Genomic DNA, 24365 nt, shown 5'->3' on the forward strand with positions numbered 1-24365 from the left:
CCCCCGCAGTATCACTCATTGTATTTTAACAAAATCATAGAATGTGTAAGTATTTTTATGTCCAGAAGTCCCTTCCTCACTTTTACTATAAAACATACACTACTCACAAAAAGTTAGGGATATTTGGCTTTTGGGTGAAATTTATGGAAAATATAAAAAGTTCATGCTACAGTGATATTATATCATGAAAGTAGGGCATTTAAGTAGAAGCATACACTGGTGGTTTCCTCATCTCAAACAATTTCTTGAAACAAAAGCCAACAACAGTGGTGGATATACCACAACAAAAAATGTCAGTGTCAATAACTTGTCATGTGCCCTTGAGCATCAATTACAGCTTGACAACGACGTCTCATGCTGTTCACAAGTCGACTTATTGTCTGCTGAGGCATGGCATCCCACTCTTCTTGAAGGGCGGCCCTCAGGACATTGAGCTTCTGGGGTACAGAGCTCCGAGCCTCTACACGGCCACTCAGCTGATCCCATAGGTTTTCTATGGGATTCAGGTCTGAGAAAGTGCAGGCCACTCCATTTGAGGTACCCCAGTCTCCAGCAGCCGTTCCCTAATGATACGATCTCGATGAGCTGGAGCATCAAACACCTGATGTGAATTTTGCCGTTAAACTCCTTGTTAGAGAACAGCAACTTGTACAAAAAGTGCTGAAACATTGAACAGTTGGACATGTGCATTCAAAAGTTTACAGAAGGTCACATTAAGTTCACCTGTAAAGGTTATAATGCATTTTAGGTTCATCCTGAAATTTCACCTGAAAGCCGAATATCCCTAACTTTTTGAGTAGTGTAATGTTATTTTATACCAAATCATTACTAACTACAAAAATCTTACCAGACGAGGATGTCAATTCACTAAACCTCAAGCTAAGGTAAATTTAGTCCCTGAATTTAATTCTGTGTGCCACCAAAATTTATAAATCTGCTTATATTGTCTGCTTCTCTGGGGGACATGTGGAGCAATTACCTCCTGCAGATTATCATTAATAGGTCTCTGAGCAATGCTGCCCAGATTCACATGGTTTAGACTTAGAGGGAAGCCTGGCTCTGAATACTCTCGTGTGTGAAATATTTTTTTAGATATGACATCCAAATAGATTTCTAACCATTTTCTTAAACTACATCTAATTTCTGATCACACGAGGTGACGCCCATGGTGAAGGACTAAATCTTGCACATGGAAAGTAGGGAGACCCCTGCGCTAGATGACGCTCTTCGAGTGCAGTTGACTCCATGCCGCTGAGATGAATGATATCTCCTATTGGCGTCTATTGTTATGGTGGAGGTGTGCAAGCCCCTCCCGTCCGATAGAGGGCGCTGAACCGCAACTAGGTGGCGAAGGCGAGAAGCGCAGTGTGGGGTTTTTGTTACCATAGCTCCTTAGTGCGCTGTCCACTTCAGCACCACAAGCAGCACCGAGGCAGCAAGCTAGCTAACGCCGAGGAGGAGGGAGAGGAGACACCGCACAACATCAGTATCAGCCCCGCACCGTGTCCGGAAGGCAGATTCAACACAACTACCACCGTCCAAAACGCCGATACCTCCGAGGGAAGGCACGCAAAAAAAGGTGAGAGTTTTCGAAGAACATCAAAATGGGATCAAGTTGCTGGGAGCAGGGATAATGTGCGCATCAGTGAGGAAGAACAAGCTCCCAACCCTTCCTGTTACACGGGCTTAAAGATAACCACATCGGCGAGGTGTTTACGTTAGCCTCCGGTTTTGTTTTGGCGGCTGGTAAATCCATTATTCATCCTTTTGGCTGGTTTATTTGCGCCGAGGAGAGAAACTTGAGGGCTAAAGGTGTGTACAAAGACCGTGTTTTTTGTGTTGTGGAGCCTCTCCTCGCTTTGCAGATGGTGGGGTTTTATAACTCGTCGATTTCCGTTGCTACACCGTTGCCAGCTGGCGTCCCCCTCCCCTCCTCAGCCCTGGTTAAGGGATATTTAACATTTCCATTGTTATTGTTGCCATATTTGTGAATCCAAGTTTGTCGTACCACCTCAACTCAGCGCCGTTTTTTATATGCGGAGTAGATTCGTCTTCTTACGCTGGCATCAATCTTGATGACACACGGTAAATTCATTACATTACATTACATTACATTACTAGTCTCGCGCATGTTAGCTAAATGAGCATAGAATCCGCTATTAAACATACATTAACGATGTAATGTAAATATGACTGATTTATGTTTATATCGGTGGTTGTTTGCCGCATGAGTTTTAGCCTTTCATGTTGTTTTGCACTACTTAAATGATTGCGCCTGTTTGTAAATACGCTAGTGGTAAAGAATGATCTACTATTCTGTATACTAAATTGTGAAAACCTTGTATTATTTTAAAGTTATTTTTTTTTGGAAATGGACTATGCTCGCTGTATTAATAACCTTGGCATGTTATTTTAGCTAACGCTGATACTGGTGTGTGTGTGTGTGTGTGTGTATGTGTGTGTGTGGGTGGGTGTGTGGGTGTGTGTGTGTGTGTGTGTGTTTTAAATCCTTCAGAGAGCGAACATTATTCACTTGGTGTCATTTTGTCAACAATGTGTGTGCAGCGCATAATACTGCGAGAGCTGAACTGTAAACTGCTCTTAAAATTTTCCTGAAGATAACTTTGCAATAAAGGATTTTTTTTTTTTTTTTTTTTTTTTTTTTAACTCCACTTGGGTTTGAAACACATTGATCGGTACAAGTAGAAAGGACTGGGGACACTCGGGCTTGAAGATGAAGCGGGTTTAAATGGCAAAAGCAGAAATATATAGGTGACATTTTAGACACGCTCATCCTGAGTGACTTGATAAACAAATTCGCTGTTACAGTTTCTGTAATGGTTGCAGGCTGCAGTGCTGAAGATATGTTAGTGATTGTAGTGAGAGGGATACCACAGCTAAACTGCAAGAAATATGTATATTAGAGGAATATTACAGGAATATCACAGTGATGCAATAGGAAATAAAGAAATACCATAAATGCAATAAAGTCGCAATGAACTCAGTGTAGATTTAGAAACACATTTTCTTTAGAGATCCTCAGTTTTAGTGGCTAGTATGTAATCTAATCTAATCTGCCCCCCTTGCGGATTGAATAATAAATTGTTAAACAACATAGTGGTACAAATATCTACAATGTGCCATGTTGCTGCAAATTTCATTTGTGTGTTACACAGCCAGGCAACACAATTCACAAATTGTGACTGCAGCTCTTGTCTACGTGGCAAACCACTGCTCTCCTTATTTATTTAGTCTTCCTCCTCATCTTGAAAACCCTATGAATCAGTAATCAGTGCATGACATGCTGCTCGGTGGAAAGGGGAATGTCAGTGGGAGTAATGTGAGTGACAGGGTGGTGACAGCGCTGGCCAAATGCTTAACTGCATGGAACTTCAGCCTAACTGCGCCAGCCACAGCCATACTAAAATACCAAATGTGGCTTATAAACCAGCACTCCATTTTGTCACATCGTATGTTGGGCACCCGGGAAAGATAGGCCCAGGTAGGGTAAGAGGCTGATATAGGGATTAGCCTGTGTTGGGATGTGGCTGCTCAGAGGGGTGGGAGAGAAATGGCATTATATCTTTCACCTCCCGTCTGTTTCTCACCCTCTCTCCCTCCATAAAGCATCTGTCTCCTGCCTGCTCTACATTAGCATTGTTCTTAGATGAGGCAGCGATACCCCCCACACCCCCTCCCTCCTCTCATCTGTGGTTCTCCTCGCTGTCCCTCCTCACCACATCCAGACTCTGTCAGTGCATGCCTCCCCCTGCTATCTTCTCTTCTCATCCTGCTGGCAGACACACACTGCTCCTCCTCCTGTCCTACTTCCTTCATCTTTGGCTCTCCTGAAGGGCGAAGCTGCTGTGGGTGAATTGGTTGAATGGGTGGGAGAGGCAGGACAGAAAGGTAGCTTTTATCAGGCCCATATGTTAGTGTCTCAGCAAACTACTCTTTATCAAATCACGATAGCCAGAAGACGTCTCACACTGCCATTTGATAGAGTGTTTAAAAAAACAAACATCCAAATTGCTAGAACGTTAGAACACAGCAGGGGTGTCTTTACCAATTCAAAGACAGCTTGGCCAAATAGACTCTGATCTCCAAGAAGGAGTAAAAAATCAGCCTGAAACATAACTCTCCCATGCCCCTTGAAACTGCTCTGAAACTGGGTGGGGGGTGTGGACTGTAAAAGAGATGGGTTATGTGGTATCACTGTGGATGTTAATTCCTTTATGTTTTATTTAAAAGGCTTGTCAGTCTTTGCCCCAGACTCAAATCCGTGGAGATATCCTGTTTAGGGAGTATTTCTAGGTAAAGCTTTGGAGCTAGTGAGTCTCAATGCTGCGTCTTTTGGGTTGGGTGGATGTGAAGCTTCCTTTTAAGGTAGCTTAAAAGCTGCCTCTTATTTTGCGGATTTTATAAGGAAACTTACAGTAGTTCCTTTGGTGGAGTGGGAGGCTGAACAAGGGCTAGCACCACCTGTGAGGAAGAATGAAACTCCCTCAATGTTGACTACAAAGTGCACCATGCATTTTTTCATGAAAAACATCAATAAAGAGTTGAAGTGTCTTTTCCCCAAATTGAGATTTTCCCCATTTAAAAAAATAACTCCAATTCTCCTATATTGACTTAAAGGCAAAGGCAAACACATCCTTTATGTTTTTCAAATATTTCCTGATGAACTAAAGGTAGCCATTTTCCCCACAATGGACATGTATTAGTGCAGTTTGCTTAGATGGCCAGTTAAATTAACTCTGCATTAATGACACAGATTTGTAAATGTCATTATTGGATTTTCATTGGTACAGATGGCTAGTTAGGCAAGTCAGCTAGATTTTAGGTATGTAGCATTTTTTTTTACTCTAGTTTGAAAAAGACAGTTCATTACTGATAATTGTTGGTTAGGCCTACTAGATTGAAATTTGGTAGTGAGATGAATTGATTAGCTATAAATTACATGCTGTCACTGTATGAGCAAAGGAAATAGATATGTGCTAAACAACTACAGAATGCTTGTTGTATGCCTCTTTACCAACAACTCACACAAGAAGAACAAAGAGCAATGGCAATGCGCATAACATCATGTAGAAAGTCAGAAGAGACAGATCTGCCTTTTAGAACATGGCAACATGAACATCAGATAATGCAAAAATACATATGTGGTGGACGAAGTGCACATGGTATACATTGCCATATCGCAAACAATACAATACAATACTTTTCAGTGCACTCTTGAGGATATATTTCTCGTTTTCATTTTTATCCACATGACATCCACAGTTGAGAAAATTCAGCTTTTATTGACAAAATTTAGTTTACAGTCTAGTTGCTCGCTTACTCTATAGTGATACCAAAAACAGCAACAGAAACCTTTGCATCCCAGTTTCTCAGCTTTTTAACAAGGCCTAACAGTATACAAAGAAATAATAACTACAGCAAAGAGGTGATGTTTCAAACTGAAAAACTCCCACTTTGTTTTTCCTTAGGTGAGGCATCTTGGCTTACAGAGCTGCTTATGAGTGGGAGTCACAAAATATCACCTTGGAAGTGCTTGCTTTGGGCTGGGCACACAGCAGAATGCAAAAGTGAATTATAATTGGTGCTGATGCAATTGCTGTGACACTGATTAATCATGTAGTGAGCAAAAGGAATATGCAAGATTAGAGTACAACAGAAATAGATGTACAACCGCTTCCAAGTTTCTTCAAAGGCATAATTCAGGAACATGACCGCTTTTGCTTCTGCTTGGGAATTTTTCTGTGTCCATGAAGATATAAGACAGACAATATAATTAGTATAATAAGGCCTAAATGATCCCAGCAAGTATTTTAAAGTCATTTTACAGTATTTTTCTGTAAACTGGCCACTTTTCTTGCATCATTGTGATTGTGCTGATGCTGTAATCCCAACCATCTTGCACTGCAGGAATTATTAGCAGCTAGCAAAGGCCCGGGTCTGATACGGATCAATAGCTGGCGCACTCTATACCGGCTGCGGTTGTAGAGAGGCTGTGATGAGCCATATGCAGTTGTTGTGGGATGTTGTTGCAGCCGCCGTAACCTGCAGCCTACTCACAGGCTGAACGTAGCATTTCCACTCTTCCATTAAGGTTACCTGAGATGAATTATCACCATATAAATCCTCATCCCGATGGCTCCCCACCAGGGCCTCCGTCACAGCGCTCAGGTTGACAAAATAGCACGCCACTCTTCCCCTGTTAAAGTGCATCCATTTTTAATCCTCCTCTTTTGAGCGTGTGCACACACAAACACACACGTACACACAAACAGGCACAAACACACACTCGCTCGCTCTGTCTGATTCTACTTGGAGTCTGCTTTTGATGTTTTATCCTATTTCTCATATTCTTGCAGTGGAACATACGCATCAGCATGTGGGTTTCTTTTTTTGCTGTTGTTTGTTTGTGTATATGCTCCATTGCCTGGTGAAGCAATACTCAACACACTATGGGAGAATGCGTTATTTTTTCTGACATTTCGCATAGCTCAGCCTGCGTCCACAACAAATAACGGGAGAGGGCTTGCGTAACTATGCGGAGTGAGTCATCTTCACGACCAAATCAGACACCAGATCGCCATATGGGGCCTGATAAGGACTCTAAGATTAGCCCGATCCCTTCAAAGTCCCATTTTCCACTGCTTTAAAATGTACTTGGCACTTAAAGTTGATTAAGTTTTTCTTCTTCAGTAGTTTGGCCTTGACTTCTATAGTGGTAACTTTAGGTTTGAGGTCAGCCTCCCACTGTGGAAAGCATTTAAGCGACTTGGTAAGATCAAGAAAAGCTATGTTTCATCTTCTGATCAAAGGGAGTTAAGCCCCAGATTCTTTCTCATCAAGCAGCAGAAAAACATTAGTTAAAATTTAGATCAGGGACCCAAACTGAATAATTCAACCTGACTTTTTTTTTTTTTTTTTTAAGAGCGGGGGGTGTGGTGGGGTGGGGTTGGGGGTGCAGTTGCTAATGAACTTTGTCCTCTGCAAGCTGGTAGCTGTTAAACCGGAGAATGTTTTATTCATTGCTTTCTTCAGATCTATTATTACTCAATTAAATATTAGCCTTAATATGAATGCAACACATTCTTTTTGTATCCGCGAGACATGTTCTCTATCAGATTTGAAGCAAGCGTGTGTGTGTGTGTGTGTGTATGTGTGTGTGTGTGTGTGTGTGTGTGTGTGTGTGTGTGTGTGAGTGTTTGGGCAAGAGTTGAGTGATGAAAAAGGCAGATGAAACTGCATTATTGAAGTCAATACAGTCATGAGAAATGGCTGCGCTCTCTTTCGAGTCAGGCCTTTTTGAAGCTGTCACCCAGTTACTGCTCAAAGGCCACTGTTTGCCTGCTTGTCAGCCATCTTTGGGCTCTGAGTGTGCATGCTGGGTGTGTTTGTGTATGTGTGTGTGTATGTGTGTGTGTGTGTGTGTGTGTGTGTGGGTGGCTGGGTGGTACTGTCCCCTAGGGATCCCCTTCCTTTATGCCACTGACTTCAGAGCTGCTTTGAAGTTCCTCCTCAGTGGAGAGGTGAAGGGGAGGGGAGCGAGAGAGAGATGGAGAGGGAGAGAAAGTGAGACAAAGGGGAAGAGAGACAGAGAAAAAGACAGAGAGAGAAAGAAAGAAAGAGAGAGAGGGAGCGAAAGCAAGAAAGTGGAAGCAGTGAAAATTGTTCATTTTTATTCCTGTACACACGCTCTCCTCATGCCTCAGCCCATTCCTCATAATTTGAAAATGATGTCACAGGCCTTACTTTATTATTGTATGACAAATTGTAGCTGTGTTGTACAGGTAAGTATGAAATCACAGGAGAACACGGAGCCCTTTCCATTAATGGAGGCCAACAGAGGAAGATGCAGGGAGAGGCTAAGGAGAGCACTGTGTTGGGAATTTACAGCGTATTAGACTGCTCATGTAGCTCCTCTCAGTCAGCTGCTGAATAATGGAAGGGAGCAGTGTCTGGTTCCATCAGGTGATCCTGGTGTGCTTTTCGGAAGGGCTACGTGTGTGTGTGTGTGTGTGTGTGTGTGTGTGTGTGTGTGTGTGTGTGTGTGTGTGTGTGTGTCCATTTGTGTGTTTGTGTGCATGTGGGGGTGAGAAGAATGGCGAGGCGCAATGAGAGCAGCTGCTGCACCCAGCACACCCTCAACACAAAACCATCTGCCATGCTGACACACACACACACACACACACACACACACACACACACACACACACACACTTACACACAGACCCAAACACAGTGTAGTGTCTCAGAGAACTGGAAAGGGCAGGTTAAAACAAGACATTTTGGCTAACTAACCAGGTAAATTATGGCTCAGCAGCAAGTTAGAATGATGCTAGTCATACATTTATTGGTCAAACCTGATCACAGAACAGCCAGATATTTTTTTATGTAGCTATTTAATGAGTTCTGCAAATGTAAAATGTAAGAGAGAAACACATGCAGATAATAAAAAAAACTACTGACAGAGATGAATATGTGAATTCCCTATCTGGACAGAGGTTTGTACACAACATTACATCTGACTTGTGAGGAGTATTAAACTCTCAGAATTACAACCCTAGAAGTTAATGAGTATGATATTTTTTATTTAACAAGTTTGCCTCATCCGAAAGCCACAATAGGCAGGATGTTTAAACTACAGAGCTAAACTTTCAAATTTTTGCAATGTTTATCATGCTAATTTTCATGCTAACAAAGCATACTGAGTCCCACTGTAGAGACAGATAGGTAAAAACAGAGAGGGAGAGAAAAATTATCCTCTCAGCAGCCCATCCAGAACTGTCATGGTCCTGAGTGGGTGAGGAGGTAGAGAGGATAGGGCAGGGATTAGATGATGACTCAGGGAGCAACTCGGAAATGAGATGATGCCTCAATAATAGGTTGTTTGGTGAATTTGAATCCTTTCTCTCACCCTCTAAAAACAGGATTTGCAAGAGCAAACTGCTATAATCCCCTATACTAGCCCCTGCCATGAGTTGATACAGTCGATTTAAATGACGGTGAATGTTAATAACATTTATTTGGATCACGTACAGTGTCTGAATAAACATAATTTTAATTGGAAAGGATAAACACCATTGTCAGTGGGTGTGTGCAGTGGGTGTCTGTGGCTCACACTGAGTCAAACCAAGAAATAGCGGCAGATGACAAAATGTCATCAGTGCTGAGCCGGGCTGGATGGTAAAATTCCATTTCTGTACCCCAGAGAGATGGGAAAAGGGCAAGGACGGAGAGGAATAAAAGCAGGAAAAGGTGATGCTGTGAGCACAGAAATAATAATAATAAAAAAAAATCCAGTGCTGAAAAGATGAATGCTCCTGCTGACCTTTTCCATCTTTTTTTCCTGAACATAGTGGGAATTCATATCAGCACGCCCTCTGCAGCCTTCATAGAGCCTATTGCTGTGTTGACTGGCTTGCCCTGGACAGAGCTGAAATAATAGCTTGTTCCTTTGTGAGGCTCTGCAGCGGAGACCGTTGAGCGGTCATACTCGACGATGTTGGTGGGTCTTGTGGATTGACCTTGGAGTAAAATCCTCGGAACTGCCTGGTTTGAGTTGAACAGCTATCCCTGCCTCTGTGTGCGAGTTATAGTCTAAACAATTTGTGTTCAAATCAGAGCTTATCAACTCAGTCCTCCCTGTCAGAGAGATTCGTACAGCTGTTGTGGGGGAGGCGGTGAATCAATCGTGCCTACTCTCTGTGATTATATGTGCCTGTGTGTGTGTGTGTGTGTGTTTGTGGATGCTGTCTAGGGGTTTTCTGTAGGGCTCAGTGCACGACTGTAATTGCATCACGTGTGCCTCAGTGTCTGACTGGACAGAGGCTCTGATTGTAGGATCCTTCCTCTGATGCCTCCATCACTGCCCAACTGACTTACGGGCAAGTAGGACTTGGTAAATAATGGATAGTCGCATAAGCATTTGCCACCTGTGTCAGAGGAAGACCTGAATTGTAGTGTGTGTATTATTTACCACTGCTTCTCCAGCGGCTTCAATTTAACATCACAATTTGATTGCTCTCATAACCTGGATTATTGGCCACATAATGCCACCTGGGCTTCATTTTGTTAGCTAAAGCACTATCTCTAGTCCAGAAGGCCTTTGGAAACTCACTACTGTTGATAGGATTGGTTTTGCAATATAACCAAGCAGTAAGAGGATTGTAACAGTCCCACGTGAACAGAAATGTCTAAGTCCTTGTAACTCACGTTGACCTCAATTGGCCACAACCTACTTTTTTTTCATGGTAATTTGTTGTCCCAAAGCCCAACTGAGCATTATTTTTTGTTTCATCAAGTAGCTAATGGATCAAGCAGAGATTTCATGGTACAAATCAGGATGGAGTATCTATCTATATGTAAGAGCATAACAAGCATCACCCAAAATAAACAAAATTCATTGTGTTGAAAAAACTAGCGATGACGATGCATTTATGAAGATGTAGTTTATTCCAGAGGTGCCTGTATATGTCCAACAAGGACACACAATGTCATAGATGTAAAGTACCACTCTGTATTTGCACCCGAAGGCACACCTGCAGGGAACACCGACAAGAGATGCTGGTGTCTGCAGAAAAACGTGCACTGGGAAGCGGATTGGCAAGCCTTAAGTTCCAGCTCAACCCCAGGAGGAACTTATAGTGCGATATAATCTGCAATAAAAATGTCAGAAAAATTATCAGTGGCATACAGTAAATAACTAACTGAACCGATAACTGATTTGAGAACTGGACACCTGTACATACAGCCAACTCAATAGTGCAATTGTATCCTTATTTAAATGCATATTGGATTAAGTTTGCTTCTCAAGTGATTGAGTACATACCAGTTTTGCCAACCTGACCCAACGGCACTTATTCTAGCTAAATCATGATGAACCTGTCACTGGATTACCATCACAATGCCTGCAGAAGTACCAAAATGATTTCTGCACCCTGGTGGCTCACCGGAGAAGAGCGTGTACCAAATACCAAGGCTGAGTCCTAATCACAGCATCATGAGTTTGAATCCAACCTCAGGCCGCTTGCTCTGCCCTGCCTTTCCTGTCTCTCTCTACTGTGACTGTCAAATAAAGTAGAGATCCAAAAAAAAAAAAAAAAAAAAAAAAAAACTTTAAAGATGGTTACTAAGGTTGGCTTTGATGAAGAGCCAATAATGGTTAAATTATTGTTTGTTTTCACAGATAGTAACCAGTACAGCTGCCACTCCTTTTAAATGGTTTGCTCCACCCGCTCCACAAGTTGGCACATTCAAATGGGGTGCACCTATAGCTATCCGTGACTCTGTGAGTGAGCGAGGGAGTGAGTGAGTAAATGAGTGAGTGATTTTCATTAGAGCTCGTTGAGGTTCTTTGCATCTAAAAATTCAGTTGATTGTGCAGTGCGATGTGGGACTATGATGGGTGTTGACAGGATTGCTCTACAGGCTCTAGGCTGGTTTCCTATTCACTTGCTTATAAGTGTTCACACACATCCACTGTGCTTTTGATGAATTGCTATTGTTGCACTACACTTACTAGAACAAGAATAGAAATGGAATGACCCGACGTTGCACTATCATAATGCTCAAACAAGCAAAGTGTTTCTGAGTCATGAGTCTATGAGAAACACATGCTTGATTGGAATAGTTTTACAAGAACAACAATCAATTCCTCTGCCGTGACTTTAAATAAACAGGGCACCCCGCTGTGTTTTGGATATTTATACAGTATGCCAACTGATTTTGTTACCTCATTCTAGCATAAATTGGCAGTAAGCGTTGGTGAAACTGGGTGGAACAAAAAACTCTCAGTACATACATACAAAATAGAGAGTAAAGACCAGAACAACAAACCGTTGTTGGGTAGAAACCCATTCCTACTCTTTACCTTATAGTTTTAGGTTTTTTATTGTTGTTTTTTGTAACCTGTCATGATGTTGGCTGTGTCAGCCTTTACAAATTTACAAATTTACTGTTTACCTGAATCACCAGGATGGCCTCTGAATATCTGTAGTTGCTGGCCCCCCACCCCACCGCCGAGTAAGAGCTTATACGACAATGGACACAGATAGTGGATAGTGAATTATTTAAAAGCTCTGTCAGACAGTGTCTGCCACAGACAGTCTGGGACTATCTGTGGCAGACCTGATGTTGGACTGATATGCAAGATGGAGATATAAGATGGCACCCTCAGCAGGACCTCCATCTCCTACCTGATTGACCCTCTCAGTCGACAATCCACAGCGGGCAGTATGAAGGATAGCCCTAAAGGAAAATTGACTTTTTGGAGCATGTGCCATAGAAAAGGATTCATTGATCAGTATTAAACAGCACTTTCTTTCCAGCCAGTTTAACACAACATTTAGTATAAAGACCAAAAGACAACCTTATAGCATTCACCAAATGGCAGAAAGGCTTTCTGGTGAATGCTTTTATCCAACCTAACCATTTGGTGGCATGAATGCACATACAGTATTTAGCATGGGTTGTCTTACGGGAACTCAAGTGCTCTAACTTTAATGCCTGACAACTGCATCCTTATGAAAGGGAGAGGGTAGGCGTAAATAGAGAAAGAGATAGAGGCAGAGTCTATTCAGGTGCCATGGCTGAAAGACAGTCTGGTTGGTTGCAGGTGATGATGTCAGATGGGCTGTTGTTAAGTGGAACACTGTGATTTTGCAGACATGTTAAAGCTGCTTCTCGTCTGAGGGGTGCACAAGTGCAGGCATGGAGGAATAACATATTACTGCTGTCAACAGAGGCCATCCTCTTTGCATCTCATAATGTCACCTCCTTTTACATTTCCAAACCTCGGTCACCACTCAGCTCAAGCAACCATGAGCAATTACTCAGGCTAATTGTATCCAATTTACAGAATGAAAGGACTGGCAGCACAGGGGGCCTCTTGATCAGACCTCTTAAAGGAAAATTACTACTGCCACAGGCAAGACTCTGACCAGCTTTGTCTTTCACTGCATTTTGAAGTAATACCATATCGAGTTATGCCATTGTGTGCTTCTGCCCCACATGTTGGCTGTGTTGGTCTTGTGCATACTTTTTGTTTGTTTTGGAAAGAAACCTATGCCATGTATTATTGTGTGCTGGTTGATCCTTTTGTTTCAGTAACTAACAGCCCACAGTGTTCACAGTCATATATTAGAGAGCTGCTGTGGTACCTTTAAGTGTGGGAAATTGATAGTATTTCATTTAACTGCACCAAAATATATACTGGCAGATTCATGAAGATGATGCAAATATGATCTAAAGATTTTTAGTAACACTGAAGCAAGAAAGTCAAGTTGTTTTGTCTGCTGACCATGGCTGCTTCTCTATCCCAAAATTTGCAAGCCTATTTTTCATTATTTCACCAGACAGCTAGACTTTTAGAATAGAGTAGGATTTCCACATAATATTGGGTTACCTGCTACAATGGCTGATTGATTAGACACAGTTGCAGTGGAAATTTACCAGCTGGTGGCTGGTGTTGATTCACCTTTCAGATTCTGAAAGGATAATTGTAAGAATAATAGCTGAGCCAATTTCTGTCATGGTAGGTGATGACATTAATGCATGGACGACACCTGCATTTAATTGCTCTGTACCAGGCTCACTACTATACTCGAGTTTTATAAGCATGTTTCAGTTCTCAATCAGTGCTATCTCTCTTTCACTCTCTCTCTCTCTCTCTCTCTCTCTCACACACACACAACACACACACACACACACACACTCACTCTGTCTCTCCATCTCCCACTCACACATACACACAAATGGTAACACTGCTTTTGTAGTGATTACACAGACTTTTTTGTCCCTTGCTACCATCAAAGTTTCCCAACCTTGATTCACAAAGCAATCTAAACTTTTGCAATCAGTAGAATTTGCACTTCAGTCAAAAGTAAAATTATGCCATTTCAGGCTCCTTATGCTAATAAGGTTGATTAAGCTAGATGAAACTATTTTCTAGTAGTGGCACCAGCCGAAGCGGATTTCCTTGTTGTCTTGTTTAAGTAGAACACTTAAAAATCAGTCCAAGTTCAACTTTATTCGCCGTTTGTATATATCAAGATATACTGGAGTGGAGAGAGTGTAAAAAGAGCAGTCATATGATAAACTATTCAAACGGACACAAGCTCTAATAAAGAAGACAAAAACACACGGTCAGTGACGCAGAGGTGTCCTGGGAGCCCAGCAAGGCCACAACAACAGCCCCAGGCCGCCGCAATTCAAATAGCAGAGGGCCAGTGAGCATTTGTGGCCCCTGGCTGCCAATTTCTTTTTGGGGAATGTTTGGTTTCATTGCTCCCTGTGGACCTTTGCTGGGAGAATTAGTAATAGGTATGTTGTCAGAGGCGGATGCAGAGGTATGAGATGAAAGGCTGTTCAGGCACTGCTCTCCTCCGAGGCTGCTGCTTTGCCCTCGTTAAGTCAGGGGTGCCATGATAGCAGGCAGGGGCTACGGCAAGAAGATGGAGATAAAGTGGGACATTTTACTATTGTTATTGTGCTGGACTCAGAGCATTTGTTGCAGGCAATATAGCGCTGCAATTTACTACTGAGACCCTCTTATATTACCAATCTGATAAAAGAGACGCACTGACAGCCTTTCTATCTGCGAGTCCCCCTATACCCATAAAAGAGCTTTTGTTGACTTTCACTTTTAAGGGCTGTTATTGAGGAGACTTGCTTTCTTAGCAATAAGAAGGTGCAGGCTTTATAGTAGTCTTACATCAGCAGTGTAGACCTTATAGCCTTTTATTACTCTGCAGTACTGTTATTGGTTGATAATTGTTTAGTAGAAATGGGGATGTTTGGCTAACCTTCTGAAGATATGAGTACAAGGCCGCAGCAGGAGCATGAGGAAACAAATATAGATGGATCTCTTTCTTTTAGGGATGCACAAAATTGAGCTGAACCTCTTCGAAGCTGAAATCGCTTTGAAAACAGCACCAACTGTTGGAGAACACTGTAAATAAAAGAATTTTCCACTTTATTTCTGCTTTATTGTTCTCTCTAAGAACCAGCGAGATTCTCTTAGCATATTTCAGAAAAGGATTTTCTTTTCAAATGCTAAATCATATCATATTATATTATTATCATATCAGTATTCAGATATTCAGACACATAGTGCTCATGGGGCAGATGGGTGGAAAATGGTACCATGTATTTTCCTCCTTTCACAGCACTGCTATAGGCAAAATGCTGCATCTGACCTTTAGTAACTTGGTGAGGGTAAGTGGCCCTTGGCCACCGGGCCCAAGCCAGATTAATACCAACACCATGCCACTGCACCACCCTGGCCTTTTTTTGTCCCTTTCCACAATAGGAAGTGTCCTTTGGCGAGCTTGGAGCTCTAACAAGGAGACGTGACAGCCAGGCAAACAGGCACGCAGCAGGCTAAGATGAATCTTCAGTTTCCACATAACACTGTCATACGTACGGAGAAGGACAGAGTTTGGCTTTGTGTGATGGTCTGCCTCTCTTTCTCCCTACACTTCTCATCTGTATTCTCTTGCGACTCCCTCCACTCCATCGATTAACCCCACAGTGTAGAGCAGATCCTTTGCTGAGTTTAAAGGAGCCAGCTGTCAGGGGAAATTTCATGCCCAGTGCCTTTTCCATTAGGGAGAAACAGGCGAGTCTACCTCCTTGGGGGCATACTGCTAAAAGTTGTGGAGCGTGAACCCTATAGGCCCTTTATAAAGCTCATGTCATGAATCAGAAAACATGAGCATGTGAGGTCACACAACTGGCTATAGACAGATAAACAATGTGATGACTCAAAGTTTAGCTCTGTATTTGCTAACCAAGTCAGCAACAAATATTCAGTTAAAAGTGCTGCAAAGGGCTTTGGGCATTGGACCCTGTCTTCTAGCTTTGGCAGTTGTTCAGTTGTTGAACTGTGTGGGGCTTAGGCGCATGCTAGCCATTCATTCAGCTGCAGAAAATATGGTTACTACTGTAAAGCAATGACGGGAGTATGAGAGATGGACAGGATTATAAGAAGTGAGTAAGGAAAGAGAGGGGTCTTTGATCCAGCTAGCTTCAGGGCGAGTGTATTAGAATCCACTGTACACTGTATTTCTATTGACCGACAGGGTTGTTGCCAGTCCAACTGACCTTTCTAAAACTCTCAATAAGATGACAGCTAGAGAGTTGCAGTACACCACCCAAAGAGAAATACTACTGTTAACCACATCTCTCCAAATGTCAGGCTCCTTGGCATTCTTCATTGTAATAGATTTTCTGTCTCAAGGATCATGTGTATCAAGAGATCTTTGCTTGTAAACATTGACACGGCTTGGAGCTTTTTACTCTAGCATTAATATGGACAATTTTACATATCTACCACAGTCAGATGGGACAGCATCCACCATCTTCAAGAAATCAGACTTGGGCACTCTGAGTGCCTGCTGTATGTTTTAGTCTCAGGTGAGGGAAGGTTCTTCCCTGAAGGTTTTTTTCCATCTGAGCCACAATACGCCGGTGGTTGAGATGTCATAACTGCTGATTGGGGCAAATTTCCTAAGTGAGCCGGAAAAGCAGAAGAGATGGAGGTTCACTGGGGACTTTAGCCAGAGTGCTGGGCAGGAAACAGATGGCTGTGGTGGAGGGAGAGGGGGCGGATGGTGCACCACAGATACTCAGAGACGCAGTGCCCGGCCAGAGGATATTATAGCAAGCATGGACGCACTCATCTTCTGTCCCCTGCTTCCCTGGGGATTAATAAGCCCATCATGGTGGCTGCCCACAAGACAGGGAGGGAGGGACAGAGGGAGGGAGGGAGAGAGAGAGAGAGAGAGAGAGAGAGAGAGAGGGGGGGGGGGGGGGGGGGGGGGGGGGGGGGGGCAGCAATACTGCAGCCAGTTAACCATTTTGAATTATGGTAATATGTCCTTTAGACTCTATGTGATGCTTGGGGGAAGCTCATTTCTGATCCAGATGTTGCAATCCAGTCAGCTCTACTTTGCTTTAGCTACAGAAAGCAATGGGAGAGACTCAGACAAAGGTGAAGGTTCTGACTTGGCCTATTGAGAGCACTTAGCAAACTGCAGGTGTTCACCGGGCGGGTCATTTTTACATCACCATAGCCAAGCAGGTGGCCTGAGTCATGCCTGGCATAATAACAAGGAAGAGCACCAATCCACCCTAACCTCCTCCCATTCTTTTTGCCTCTCACTTGGCCCCCATAGAAAGACTGGGTGACTTTTTACCTCCTGCCTAGGCTGAAATGGATTTCTAACAAAGGCTCCGGCATTTCTTTCTAGCTGTTGCTATGCCAGTATTGACTTTCTCTGGAGCTTTATTGGAGATGGTGACATTTCTTGCATTCTCACATCACCTCTGGTGAAGCCCAGGGCTCCGTGTAACCTTTGAGGCGGCAGGCAGTAGTCCTCTGGAAGAGTAGCAGCTGGCTCACCTGACCTTTATGAGTACTTTCACCGTGACCCCCACCATTCTTCCCACTCTTTCTCTCTCTCACTGTCTCTTTCTCACTCTCATATCTCGTCTCACTCTCTTCTCTTCAGCCAACGCCTGCTCTGCCGTCTCCTCGAGAGGCCACCCCTTTGCCCCCTTTGTCTCCACTGATTCAGTCTCACTCCAAGCTGACAAGCTGGATCTGCCACTGTCCCCGACTCCTGAGAGAGCTGACTGGCCTCCACAGTCTGTCTCTGGGTATAGGCTTCCAGACAGGGATGGCGAAGCAGAGCAGACAGTGCAGGCTGCCTTCCAGACAGTGCAGATAGATAGTTTTACTTCAGTAGGTCAGGGACTCCTCACTGTTGGGGCCTTGGAGCATATCATTATCGCTGTGTGTGTGTGTGTGTGTGTGTGTGTGTGTGTGTGTGTGTGTGTGTGTGTGTATGTGTGTGTGAGAAAGAGAGAGAGAGAGAAAGAGAGAGAGGGTAACATATCCTCAAAACTTCCATGAAAAAAAGTTTGTTTTGTTGTACAGCAGCCATTAACAAGCCAGTTTTCCTTGTTTTCCTCATCCATAAAATGTAAAAACCCACAAGGATTCTCCCTGGAGTCACAAAAGTTAATGTGCCAGTATATGTTTTTCAACTAAAATGTCAAATTGGACTTGAAGGTGACCCTGCAGTCACGGTATAGCCACCACAAGTCCCAGGCTAGGTCCCAGTCCCACAGCTTTGAGATAGAAAAGAGAGGAGAAAGGGCAAAAGGAGTCGAAGATGAGACCAGCTCAGCCTCAGTTTTCCTCTCATCAGCTGAAAGGACCATCACTGACCCCAGTGGTGACTGTGGAGTCACCAATACTAACTGAAAACCCAGTCAGAACACCTTGATTGTAATTTGAAATGCATTAGGATTCTCCTGAAAAGCACGTTTTCCATTCCCACTCCAAATTCTGTTCATAACAGGTCTTAGTGTTACTTATTACTTACTCCTCTAGAGAATGATATCTCATTCCAGGATAGACACTCCGTAACAGTGTTGAAACACACATTGTGAGCCACTGAGAGAGAAAAAGTGCGTTAGGCGGTGCTGGAGGCTGGCTACCACATCTCTATCCCCTTATTGATCAGACCAGTCCATGCACAGAAGGGATCCGTGCCTGCTTCCACCACCCCTTCTGAGAATGAATATTTACAGTATTTTTCTGTAGAGACAGAGGATTACAGCAGGATGCCTCCTCTGAAAGGTGCCTTAATCCTGCCCCCGTGTTGCAGATTAGAGGCCTCTGCTTTTTGAAGATCTTACCCAATATCCGCTCCCTCCCATGGCATGCAAATACATTTCACCACTGATTAGCCCAGAAAGATTACTTTGGATCGGGGGGAAAAATACAACCTTCACAAGATATTCAAAGGCATTGCTGCATTTATTCTTGCATGCATGAATCTTCTCTGGGGGCAGTGCAGCGGAGCCTGTGTTAATTCTGGCATATCTGCCGCTGCACAGCTTAATAGCATGTAGTCCCTTCTGACAGATGGCCAAAGAGATGTGAAATCTGAGCAGGCAGAGAGAGGTGGGATGTCCATTGTGGCATTACGTCTTGTATCATGTTATCTCTCTTTGACTACATCCGTGGTGCTTCCTTCCGCTATGCATGGCCTCTGGCACAGGAGGGATGCAGATTGAGATGTAAAAGCACAGGAGGAATAGAGGCAACGCGGCAAACAAGGGAGGAGTGACCTCTCTCCTTGACAGCAAGAGGGAAGCTACTGAAATATATTTTTTAACTCACCTCTCAGGGTTGCTATGTGTGTATGTGTGTGTGTGTGTGTGTGTGTGTGTGTGTGTGTGCATGATTGCGTGACTCTACAGTGCAGTCAGGTGTATGAGGAGCTGATGACAGATGGCCATCGTCACTGTCAGTGACATATCTGTCAGATTGTTCTCGTCTCCTCTCCCCCATCTCTCCCCTTGTGAGAGAGCCCCAGTTCTTATTCTCTTTGATCTGACCCCCCCATAGACACACACACACACACACAACATGGGATGGCTTGAGGTCAGAGAGATCAGAAATGGAAGAAGTAACCTGTGTATTGACTCACTCTCCCATCAATCAATCAACCAACCAGTCTCTCTTTCATACTTCCTGTATCTGACAATCACTCCCAGTCTCCCTATCTTTCAATCTTCCACAGTTTCACCCCTGCACTCTCAGCGAGTCAATATCTGTGGCGGATTAATTTTCTCCACGTCTGTACATCCTGTTAGACTGTGCGGACTATAGCTGGACTGTATGATTAGGTCCAATTTTAAGCTCTACGTTTTTTTCTTATTACAAATCCCAATCCAGTGAAAGTCTTGACTGAGAAATCCTGTCAAAAATAGGGCTTTTGGCAGGTTGACCTTGACTTGGTGGAGGCTATTTGCCCTCGAACATTATTGAATCACCTTGAGTCTTCCTGCTATGAGGAGAATGCTTACTTATTGTGACAGGCAGTAGAGCTGTCAGCACTTGGAGTGGAAAAAAAGGGCACTGTCCAGGCCCCGAAATATTTACAGAAATGACAAAACCTCCTCCCTAATCACTCTCCTGTGGTGCGGCATCAGACAATGTTCCTGATCTGTCAGCAATCTCCAGTGCAGTCCCAGTGGGCTTCCTCCATCCCCCACTTCTGTACACACAGAGCAGAAAGATATGTACACACCAAGAATGCGGAGAGGGAACGAGGCGCAGTGCAGAGCGTGGACTGTCGGCACACATTCCTGTCCCTCCACTGTGAATGAACCGCAAGGATGAGGGCTGACAGATCTGAAGAGACGTGTAGGAAGGTAAATTTGTGTGTATATGTGTGCGTATCTTATCTGGATGAGGAGAAGGGCCGTGTATGACAGGAGACACAGTCTACTCTCTTAGTAAAGCCTTCTTCAGTGACACTTGTTCCCTCTCACATAGCCTGTTACTGTCGTCAAAGCTGCTGTTGGCCAGCAGCGCAGCCTGAATCTAGATATCACCAGCCGACATCCCTAATTGGAGCATGCATGCAAATAATATTGCTGTTTATCCTCATAGATGACTACATCCACAAGCTGCCAGCCGTGAAATATAGCGGAAATCTTACCGCTGTAAGGTCAAGTTGGTCATCTTTAAGGAATCTCAGTGGACAGGTTAAACACTGAGTGTGTTTTCAAGCATTTCAGAAGAATTATTCCACAAATTGACAAAATCATAGAGAGCAGTAGCCACTGGTGCTAGACATCCATTTTAAACACTTCCCTACAATCAAATTATAATTGAAGATGCGAGGACTAGCCACTCAGCCACATTCAAAGAGTTGCCTCCCTTTTTCAAAAGAGTCATGTAGTGCAGAACAATCTTTTAATGGAGTGACATTTTGCCCCGCATCTTCTTTTCTCTTGAAGATAGAATGAAACCGCCACTGTGTGCTCGATTTATAAGAGCGCTACTCGTCCGAATTAATTTGAAATGGAATGTCGGGGGTTGCCTTGGAGACACGCTGAGGAGGATGGTTGCCATTGTAACTCAGCTGAGCTGTCATAGGAAAGGCCGCCTCTAAGTTTTAAAAATGAGATACTCATTCACAGGGCAGTAGTGAGGAGGATGCATAATAAAGGGAAATGGAGTTAGGATTTGTCATTGTGGTCACTTTGTCAAGGCCAATACACACACATTCTTGCTTTCTTTTACAAGAGGTGAGGAGCACTAATGGTAAAACTTGCAGCAGAGTTGTCATACATGTTCCTGCATTTTACAGCAACAAAAAAACATGTTGGTTTTAATTATTTAAGAAGGTAAAGGGGAAGCAATTTAGACTACACTTGTTTGATGTGCTGATGAAGGAGCTCTGCCTAATGAATCATATAGCTCTCATTCTAATGAGCACATTGTTGTACTGTTCTGGTTTATGGCTCTACTTTAGCCCACCACTCTCTCGCTGGCTCCTCTGTTCTCTCGCTCAAAAACTGTCCTCCTAATTAATAGGAAATGGAAGTTCGGCTCATTAGAAAGCACACACTCCTCCAAGCTTTCTACACTGGCTTGTTGATGCTCCAGATGTCACAGCATTGTTACAACCTCGCCTTGGCTTGCTGAGCATCTTCCCATACGGAGCCTTACTACCTGTCCCTGACTTCCCGGCTTGTCTCTCTGTTATGCAATTAACTAGTTATCTAAACTGGAGCAACACCAGAACTCCTTGTGCGGGCTTAAGCTCCGACAATTGGTGGTTAATTTCAAATTCAGTTTTGAAAGACAGTGTGCAGATGGCTCATGTCAATAAAATTCCAGCAGCATTGCAGAGAGCAGTAAATCTCATTTTCTGAAATGCAAGTATGCCGTTGCTCTCCCTTTGATTTGCTCTATTCCCCTGTTTTTCTTTTTCATTTTTTTCATGAAATTGGTCCTTCCTCTGTGCCAACCCCCCGCCTCCCCCACCCCACTTCCCCTTTTGCTTTTCTCTTCATTCCTCTCATGTGTGGTCCTCATCTTCTTTAACACACTCTCTGCTGCCCCATTATCCAAAAGAGAGTCTCTTTTATTTATCTTTAGCAGCCGGGTGGACAGTTTGCAGCCAGAGCCCAATACTGTTTCAAGCCTGATCAATTTTGCTGCTTTGGCCAACATGGATTCTCAGTCAACATGGCCTTAACCTCATTAATCCTCACTTTCATCTCCCTCTCACTCCTGTTTTTTTTTTTCTCCACATGTTATGCTGTCTCATTTTCCCATGCTGAGAAATGGAAAAATGCATTTGATTCCGGCTCCAGAACCGCTGACTGACAGCTGTGAATGCCATAACTTAGAGGACAGCCCAATAGCTCTGACTCATTCTTTGAGACAGGATACAGTGGCCGCAGGGGGGGGTCTCGGTGCGCTGGTGCTGAAAAGGATGGCATTTCCATAATTACTGGATTGTAGGATTAAATCCATCCTGGGGGGCTGATGTTAAAGTTGATTTAAGCTCCATAGATCCATGAATGTGATTAAGGAGAAGATCATTACATTACTGTGACTTGAAAGTGAAACAAAACATGATTTTAATAAAATATTATATCCCATCTCCACACAGCTCATGCATGGCTCTTCATAGACTAATGCCTCTCACTTACTAATTGTTCAATTAGCAAGCCCTACTGTATATCTTAATGGGTCTGAGGAAAGATTTTTTGATACTTCCTCCAAATGCTGCTGTGAGTAGTAGAAATGTTTTGGGGGGAAAATAATAGTAATTTGATTGGATGCTGTAGTGCATTATAGATGCCAGAGGCAGCAGGCAGATGGTTTAAGATTTATTGTTTTATTGTCATAGCAACCAGTGCACAGAATTTAATTTTGTTGTGAGCTCGGTATTAGAAAAATTGCACAACAGGAATAAGTAGTCTGAGGTGCATACACACGTGTGCGCGTGCACACACACACACACACACGTAACAAATATGGTTACTATTATGACTTCAAATATGACAGCGATGATAGTAGCTAGATAGTAGCTCTCATCAGATATCTGTGTGTTTAATCAGTCCTCTGTTAAACCAAGTAATGGGAGTTTTTGATCCTGCAAACTTCCTTATCCAATTGGATTATTGACTTCTAATTATGGAGTTCTTCTATTCTTTCCCCCTTTAAAGTGGAGGAAATAGTGGTACCCAGGATGCCACTTTTTCCAACACTGCTTTCATAGTCTGTCTACTGATGGATGGGGCAGGAGGTCACCCTCCTCTGTCCTGAAATCCACCAGTGATCCATCTCCTTTTGTTTTTTCCCCCTTTGTTTCACTTTGAGCTGTAGCTGTCAAATATCTTTCATTTAGGAGGGTATTTTGTTGTCCTTTGTAATCCCTATGAGGATAGTGCCATCAGTGAATTTAATATGTATGGGGTGATACACAGGTACAAGGGATATATCCGGAAGAGACTTGACATGATTGCTTGTTGGGGTGGAGCTCACAGCCTGACCACCTGCCATCTTTTAAAAGGGGGATCCAATATCTTATAGCAGAATCTGTAAGATCTTATAGTAGAAACTCTCGGAGATATGCACGGATCTGTTTGTCCTATGGTGCTTGCAGAACAGGAGGTAGGATGGAGTCTTTCACAAGCTTTCCCAGTGACAGAGGTTATTGAACCAGACTATTATCATTATGACAACCTTCAGAGTAACTGCTGTATTTTGAATCACTGAGAAGTATTCACGTGTTTTTTTTTTTTTTTTTAAGATAATTTTTTGGCATTAGTGCTTTATTTAACAGTCACAGTAGAGAAAGACAGGAAAGGCAGGGGAGAGAGAGGGGAAGACATGCAGCAAATGGCCTGAGATCAGATTCGAACCCAAGATGCTGCCATCAGAACAGAACTCAGCCTCAACAAGTGGTACGCACTCTTATCTGGAGAGCTACCTCAGCACCCCAGAAGTATTTACAATTTCACATTTTTCTAAAACTGATTCAGCATTTTAGTGTTTAAACTTCATCCTGGATAGATTGTGCATACTTGATCCTTCACATGTATGCATATATTGTTTACTAATGGATATCTAAAAATGCATAATGTGGATGTAGCCTAGTTTCTCCCATTTCTATTTAGAACCAAAGCAGTCAAGTGAAAGAAATGAAACATTTAGTTTGACCATTTAGTTTGAATACAATAAGCACAGTGTATAAAATAACCATAATGACTTTGGCAACTAAAAATAATAAAGAGTAAGAGTAATTAGTAATTATGAAAAATCAGAGAATGATTATCATTTCTGTAAAGCTAAGGCTGCAGGAAACCTCCAGCATGCAGTTATTTTTTCTGTTGTTTTTAATGAGTTTAAACATGTAAACAAGTTAATTCACTGTGGTCTAACAATCATTCCAATGAATTTCATTATATGATGTCAGTGCAGCATCAAACAGCCCAAATGAGCCTATATTTTAGATCTACCAATATAG

The 24365-nt window shown here is 43.0% G+C and overlaps 1 protein-coding gene across 1 annotated transcript in view; it reads left to right on the forward strand.

The window, feature by feature from the left end:
* Positions 1-1407: 1407 nt before the first annotated feature.
* Positions 1408-24365, forward strand: part of srrm3 (serine/arginine repetitive matrix 3) — a 77964-nt gene continuing 55006 nt past the window's right edge. The window contains 1 exon segment of the mRNA XM_030068084.1: positions 1408-1576. The gene's annotated coding sequence lies outside the window, so the exon portion shown is untranslated.

This window comes from Myripristis murdjan, chromosome 14 (assembly GCF_902150065.1).
Source record: "Myripristis murdjan chromosome 14, fMyrMur1.1, whole genome shotgun sequence".
Taxonomy (NCBI): Eukaryota; Metazoa; Chordata; class Actinopteri; order Holocentriformes; family Holocentridae; genus Myripristis; species Myripristis murdjan.